This window comes from Vigna unguiculata, chromosome 10 (genome assembly GCF_004118075.2).
Source record: "Vigna unguiculata cultivar IT97K-499-35 chromosome 10, ASM411807v1, whole genome shotgun sequence".
Lineage (NCBI taxonomy): Eukaryota > Viridiplantae > Streptophyta > Magnoliopsida > Fabales > Fabaceae > Vigna > Vigna unguiculata.
In genome coordinates this window covers 21,076,901-21,085,616 of record NC_040288.1, presented here as the reverse complement: position 1 = coordinate 21,085,616, position 8,716 = coordinate 21,076,901, and positions in this window count along the sequence as shown.

Here is an 8,716-nt window from a genome sequence, read left to right as displayed (position 1 = left end):
TAACCTTTACATTTAGTGTCAGAAACTCATTGGTATTGAGATAAATCCGAGACAGAGAACATAAACCAGTAGCGATCACTGTACTGATATAGCGCCAAGCGGGAGGTAACGACTCCGCCAGGTGGTAGAGGAGAAATCAGAGGGAGTCTGGTGGTGCAGTGCTGGCGGTCGGGTCTGTGGCACCAGGCGATAACTATGCAAACAATGAGCCATGTTACGTAGGCGCCTGGTGGTGAGAATAATACCGCCAGGCGGTACCTGCAGAGACGAGAGTTTTGTGGCGCTGTGCGCCTGGCGGTACGCGACACCCGCCAGGCGGTCTAGGAGCTGGTAGCGCCTGGCGGCACGTGTCCCCCGCCAAGCGATTTACACTGCTACAGCGTTGACTTTGAATGTGTATTTATGATCTACAAGGCGTCTAGTGGTGCTTTAAAGGTGGGGTTGCTGGTGTTCCTTGAGTTGTGGCTCAGAACGTATCCTTTGAGTTGTGGCTCAGGATAGGGGATAAGCACGTGGTATTCCTTGAGTTGTGGCTCGGAATAGCATCCCTTGAGTTATGGCTCGGGATGGCGGATGAACACGAGGAACCCTTGAGTTGTGGCTTGGGTTGGCGAGTGTTGCCGGTGTGAGTGTGCTGGTTGTGGCCAGTACGGATGGGTCCAGATAGATTGCCCTCCTCAGTTGTTGGCTGACGAGTTTGGTAGTCTTGGGACGATACGGGCTATGTTCGTATATGGGAACTCTACCTGGCGTTACGGTGTTTGATCCGTAGCATGTTTTCCCGCACGTGCTCTATCGGTTGTGGCTGATAGGTATGGCAGCAAGTCACCTTGAAGTAATCCTTAGACGATGTAGAACACGAATAATCTAGTTGGGGGTCAGATGGTAGGAATTAAAGAATGGAAGAATGTGAGGTGTTTATGTTATGTATAGTCACAGGTGTTTACATGCTTATATTTCTATAACTTTATATACATTATTTTTTTGTTAAGCTCACCCTATCTGCGTGTGTGTGGCGATGATCGTGTACGCGGTACACGGGAGCAGATGTTGTTGATACAGGTGGCCCAGGTGAGGCTTAGCCGCGGAGAGGGGTTAGACTTGGGGAATGCTTATGTTTTCTTTTATTGCTTTTGGAAACAGTTGTAAACCCTGATGGGTAATTTTATAACATTGTGATTTTGGTATTGTAGTGGAGGTTTACAAACTTTATTCGATCGTTTAATAAAATTTAAATTTTCCCGTGTTTTGGGAAAATGAGGTATTATTAAATGCGTTGATTAATTTATTTTCTTTATTTTATTTATAAAACCGTAATATCCTGACGGGATGTTACATAGGCCATCTTTATTTTCTAGAGTACTCTTCCTCTCTTGCTTGTGCTTTGCGCCTTCCCTTTTGGCTTGGGAAGAGAAGGAAGAGTTATGCACATCTTTCTTTGGAAGAATTTTTTTGTAGGCAAGTAACACCTTAGTGAAAGCTTGCCCCTTTTCTTTTTCTTCTTTATCTTTTCTTATTATATTTCTATCCTTATTAACTTCTTGAGGTGATAGAGGTTGTAAAGTGGTCTTTTTCCCATTTATGAAGAAAATGTATTGGTTGGTATGACCATCATGCAAAGTTTGTTTATCAAATTGCCATGGCCTACCTAGTAAGATATATGTGACTTCCATGGGAACAACATCACATAGCACCTCATCTTTGTAGCTTCCTATAGAGAAGTTAATTAGGACTTGTTTATTGACATCTATTTCTCCCTCTTTACTTATCCAAGCAAGCTTGTAGGGCTTAGCATGAGGAATGGTCTCTAAGCTAAGCTTTTCCACCAACCTTGTGCTAGCTACATTGGTACTACTTCCTCCATCAATAATTAGAGAGCAAACCCATTTGTTAATTTTGCATCTAGATTGAAAAATGTTTTCTCTTTGAGTTGGCTCAAGCTCACTTTGATCTTGACCTATATTCGCCTTAATAACATAGGGTCTTTCTCAAAAATTTTAGTTTTACTAGAGGAAGAAGATTCTTTTGAAAGAGAATGGGGAGATGAGTGTTCACTTTCAACAACATTACTCTTCTTTAAGATCATGGTCCTTTTGATTGGGCAATTTAAAGCAATGTGATTATAACCCAAACATTTAAAACATTTAATGGAACTTGATCTTTGAGAAGTGGAATGGTGAATGTGATCACTTGGTGACTTACTTTTACTTGGTGGTTCTTGATGACAGTTAGAAGGGAACTTATCATGTTTATTTTTATCCTTTCCCTTCCATGAGTGACTAAAGTAGTGGTTGGGTGAGTAACTCTTCCTTGCCCTTCTTTTTCTTTTCAATTGAATTTCAATCCCAAGGGCAAGTGTGAAAATATTTTCAAGAGTGGAGTACTCATACAACTCTACTTGGTGTTGTATATCTCTTCTAAGACCACTCACAAATCTTTTTATTTTCTCTTTGTTAGTTTCTTTTATTTCAACCCTACGCATTTGAGACTCCAATTCTTTAAAGTACTCATTCACACTCATAGAACCTTGGTGAAGCCTTTGGAGCTTCAAAAGAAGTTCCTTCCTATAGGAGGGAGGAACAAATCTAGCGCGCATAAGAGTTTTAATGTCCATCCAAGAAGCCGCGGGTGGCCCTTGGTCATAATTCTTACAAACTTTATGCCACCAAGTATTGACATACTCTAAAAATCCTAAAACTACTAGATCAACTTGTGCTTGATCTTTTACATGATTTTCATTGAAAATTTGATCAACTTTAGCTTCCCAAAATGTAACCCAAGTGTTTAGATCACTCTCCCAAAGTAACAAGGCAAATCTACACTCAAAGCTCCACCAAAGGAGTGAAGCAAAAACTTTTAAAAACTTGTTCAAAACTTTTCAAATGCAAGACAAGTGATTCGGCCACAACATCCTAAGAGTTTCAAGAAAAGAAAACTACTAAGACAAAACAGAGAACACCTAGTGACAAGCAAGAAAAGCACAAAAACAAGGAAAGCTAAACACTAAAGAAGAAAAGTTTGAGACAAAACTTTTAACAAGACTAAAACAAGAAAATCATATTTTAAAGACTCTATGGAAAGCACTTGACAAGCATCTTCAAGTCTTAACTCATGCATACACCAAGAAAGATCATAACCAAGTTAAAGCATGGAACTAATTAGCCAATATCACCCAATTCTCAAGTATGAAAACTAGTAGCATAACACCTAGTGAAAAACACACTTTTAGTTCACCAATGAGCAAGTTTGCTCTCGGTTTTTTTGACAAATTTTGGTGTAAAAATTTTCTTCTTTTCACAACTAGCTTCATAAAATGGTGAGAAAGAGTTTTAGGTGGCTTGGACACTTAGTTCCTCAAGTTTTAGGCCAAAATCAATTTCATGGAGCATACATCAAGCAAGAAATAAAGTGAAAGCAAGATTCAAATACTTGGAAAAACAAGAATAAGAAAACTTCAAGTTAACATATGACATATGACTTAAACAAAAGTTCCGCACATTTAAAGACAACATGACATACACAAAGACACAAACATGTAGCTATCATGAATTTAAACTCATGGATTTGAGGCTCAAAGACTAAGCATCCAAAGACATGTTATCCAACCACATTTAGGAGCTTAAAGAGGTGAAAAAACCGTAGCCAAATTGCCACAACAAAACCTGAAAACGCTGATTCACGTATTCTTGGCAGATATGACCTTTGCTCACTAATTTGATCATAACTTTCTCCACAGAACTCCAAATGCATTGGTTCTTTTTTTTTCTGGAAACTAGACTCAAAGAGCTTTCTTTTGACACCAAAAACATAATTTTTGGACCGCTGAGCTAGTGCAGTTCAATGTTTTAAAATCGTCAAGTTTTCTGCCAGCACTATTTTTTGTGTGTAATGGAAGTGGATTCGAACCATATAAAGATAGCTACAACAAGACAATGTTAGCACATGAAAAACACCATATTCAAGATAACCTAGGCTCTAAATACCAAATGATGAAGGATTATGTTGTTTTCTTTTAATATTATTGAATATGGTGTGAGTTGATTAAGAAAGCTAAGTGAAATCCCCACTGGACATTAAGATAGCAAGCTATCTAGATGTGAAGGTTCTTTTCACAAAGCTCAAGAGAAGAAGATGATGGATTGATTCAAAACGAAGAAGAAATGGAAAGCACATAAATCATAGAAAACCAAGAGCAATTAAAGGAAGAAGAAAACATAAAATGGAAAGGAATAAATGGTAAAAAATTTGAGAATCATGCCACTAAAAGCCTAGGCTAGAAGCCATGGCAAACTTGAAGATGAGTGGATGTGCGCCGCCACTTGCTATGCAAGATAAGGCTTAAAAGTATTCACTCCCAAGGGAGGAAACTCTCACAAATGGTTGAGACATAAGAGTGTTTTTACTTCAAAATGTTCAACCCTTTTACATGTCTAGGAGCACCCCTTATATAGAAGAGTTTAGGGGCCTCTAAGCAAATAAAAGATACCTAACGATGTCTCTACAAAAACCTAACCCTAGCTTCTAGAAACTAGGTTAAATAAGGTTACAAAAAATGAGAGACAAAAGAGCTAACTATGGTGTGTGCAAGGCTAATTTCGTTCTAGCACAAAAGGAGACAAAGAATGTGTCTCATATGTCTCCAAAAAGTGGCCAAAGTGTGCTAAAAACAAAGGAGACCAAAGGTACATAGGTACACTTGCTTCATGCCTTTCGTTATGCCTTTGCTTTACTCTCTCCTCCACATCATTTATGCTCCCCAATCACAATGCGCCACCTAACATTGCTTTCTTACTCCTAATTAACCTACAAACTAAATAAACATAGATTAGCATGTTGGCTTAAGTAAAGTCAACTATAGTCAACATGTTAAACCTAGTCAAAGTTCAACAAGTCAACTAAAGTTGATTCAACTCAGTCAACTTATGGAATCAAAAATAACAAACACAAATGAAAGGGATGAAGGATTAGTGAACTTCCTTTCTAAACATGCTTAGGCTTCTCAAGCATGTGCCTCCATGGGTCAATCCTTCATCAATGGGTCCAACAGTAGGTTCTTCCTCTTGATTTGCTCCACTTGGGCTAGCTTCATGGTCATGTGCACCACCAACTGCACCATCAGCAACTGCCCATCCATTTCCTACCTTGAGAAAGCCCATTTTTGTGCAAATTTTTGTTAGAGGTTTGGTTTAGTAGTCCATTTGACTCTTCTAGCTCATCCTCTACATCAATTCCAAAGTACTTTATGAATTTGGACACCAAAATGACATATAGCAGCTTGAAATATATGAGTCTCTTGGCTTTGAGCATGTGATCATGAATCACATAGATCCAATCTACTTGCACATTGTGTTTAATGCAGTACATGATGATCAAATCTCCCTCATTCAATGTAGAGTGGTTGCTCCTACGTGGAACTATGATTTTTGTGACAATCATAGCAAGAAGCCTTTGATCCACCTTGAGTCCACCAACATGAAATTGTTTGATCTTAGGAGCAAGTTTCCTCTAGCATTAACCATAGTATTAGACTTTGTTGAACTCTTGCACAACCTCAGTTTCACCTTTTCTTTCTTGCACACCTCTTGCTTTGAGTCCAGTCACATCCTTCCAAGCCATCTTGTTGATATCCATGCGGACTCCCTTGATACTTGACAACAACATATCATTTTTGAACTCCAAGTTGTGGAAAACATATTTTCTAAGCCAGGATATATCTTCCTTGAAAGTTCAAGGAAGGTATTCACCCTTTTATGCTTAAGTTGTTGGAATAAGATCTCAAAACCTTCAGCCTTCAACCACGAAAATCTAAGCACCTTAGGAATGTTGATTTTCTTCTTATTCATCTCAATAAGGAACACTTGGATGTTGTCCTCATGGTTTCAAACCAAGCTTCACCTCTCCCATGATGTTCTTAATTTTGACACCTTAGAGTGGGAGGAGTGGAGTGTTCTTCATCAGATTGAACAATTCTCTGTTGACGATGAGGTATGATGGTCGTGGGTGTGGCTGTTTCTAAGAGATGTATGATGCAAATGCAAGAATTCAAGTGTAGTATTTATAATTGAACAGGCTGACTTTCATAAAACATTCGATTAAATGGTGCAGATTTATTCAATTAATTTGTTTTAGGTTACCCAAGCCAAAATGATGTAGTTGATTACAGTATCTTACACATTCATGACTAGGTCAGCTTTGCAATTAAATTCTTTAGAAAATTTGCAGTTTAAGTAAAATCAATAGGCTGATTTTATAATTCACTCGACTAAAACATCATCAGTTCATAAAAGACGAAAAACAAAATCTGGTTAAGTGAAATCAACATATTGATTTTTGAAATCAATCGATTGAAAATCATGAAATTGAACTTTATACTTCCAAATTCAGTTTTAATGAAATCAACATAGAATTTTGAAAACAACATATTAACATTCATGATAGATTATAATTTTTGCATACAGTTGTAGTTTAAGTGAAATCAACACATTGATTTATAGAATCAACAAACTGAAAAATATGATAGACCAGAATTTGTGCAAATAGAGGCAGATTTAAGTGAAATCAATAGACTGAAATGAAAAATCTATAGGCTAAATATGATAGTTTTCAGTTTATGCACACATTAGTTGATTTTAATCAAATCAATGCATGAATACATAAGATTAACATGCCAAAAACACATTAGACCACATTCTTCATGTCTAATATGGCCAGTTCAATTCTTAGCTTGTTAAATTTATTTCTAGCTAATGATTTTGTAAACAAATCAGCCAATTAATTTTCAGTTTTAACAAATAAAATTTCACAATCTCTACTTTTGAACATGATCGAATGAAATGATGCCTAATCTCTATATGCATGGTTTTAGAATGTTGTATTGGATTCTTGGTTAAATTGATGACACTAGTATTATCACAATACAAGGGTACCTTACTTAGCTTTACACCATAGTCCAAGAGTTGATGATTTAACCATATGACTTGTGCACAACCATATCCAACAGCTATATATTCTGCTTTAGCAGTAGAGAGTGCCACATATGCTTGCTTATTTATATTCCTTGAGATTAGACTTGAGCCAAGTAGATGGCAAGTTCAACTTGTGCTTTTCCTATCCAATTTGTACCCTACATAGTCAGAATCTAAAAAGCCACTAAGAGTTATGTTAGAATCACATGGATACCATAAACCAACACTAGTGGTTCCTTTTAGATACTTTAGGATCCTTTTTACAACTTTTAGGTGCAACTCCTTTGGATTTGCTTGAAACCTAGCATATAAGCATACACCAAACTGGATATCTGGCCTACTTGCTGTAAGATAAAGCAAAAACCTAATCAACCCTCTATATTTGGTTGAATCCACTGGTTGGCCAGCCTCATCTCCATCCATAATGCAACTTGTAGCAATTGGAGTGGCAACTTCCTTGCAATCCTCCAATTTGAACTTTTTCAAAAAGCCAAAACAGTATTTTGATTCGCTTAAAAATGTTCCATGTTTAAGTTGCTTTACTTGCACCCCTAGAAAGTAGGTAAGTTCACCTATCATGGACATCTCAAATTCTCTTTACATAGCTGCAACCAATTCTTCACATTATGTGTTGTTATTTGAGCCAAAGATGATATCATGAACATACACTTGAACAAGTATAACATCACTTTCATGTTTTCTAATAAAGAGTGTTTTATCAACTGCACCTCTAGCATAAAATTTTGATAAGAGAAATTTACTTAGCCTTTCATACCACTACCGTGGTGCTTGTTTCAAACCATACAAGGCCTTTTTCAACTTAAAAGCATGATCAGGATAAAGGTGATCCTAAAAGCCAGGAGGTTGTGATACATACACTTCTTCATTTAAGAAATCTTTCAAGAATGAACTTTTCATATCCATTTGATGCAATTTAAAGTTACACATGCAAGCATATGCTAGGAGTAATCTCCCAACTTCTAGCCTAGCTACAGGTGCATATGTTTCGTCAAAATCAATGCCTTCTTTTTTATTATACCCTTTAGCAATGTTTCTTACTATGTTACCATCTTCATCCATTTTGTTTTTAAAAGCCCATTTAGTTCGAATTATATTCATGTCATTAGTTTTAAGAACTAGAAACCACGCATCATTTCTTAAGAACTAGGTTCAATTTGAGATACAAAAGCAACATGTTCACAAAATACAAGTCTTCTTCTAGTGGATACTCCCTACTTGATATCACTAATAATGTTGTCCTTTGACAATCCTTTAGGCTCGATCCAATCCTTAGGTAAGTTGTTATCTGCAGCTTTTTCAGTTGGTTCTTTTTCCTTTTCAACTGATTGATTTCCTGCAGCAGAGGGCTTTTCTATAGTAGAAATATGTTCCTGCAGTAGATCTTCTTCATCTGCATTATTTGACACTTGATCTTGCAACTTTGGGTTAGTTTCATCAAATACAACATGCATAGTCTCTTGTTATAAACTCTATATGCATGACTTTGTATAGCATAGCCTAGAATAACATCTTCATTCATTTTGCATCAAATTTGCCAAGACTTTCTTTGCCATTGTTTAAGATGAAACACTTGCATCCAAATAATTTTAATTGACTTAAAACATGCTTTCTTCCTTTGAAAAGCTCATAGGGTGTTTTTTCAAAATTGGCCTAATCAACACTCGATTTAACACATAGCAAGCAATGTTGACTGCGTCAGCCCAAAAGTACATAGGTAATGAGTTTTCATT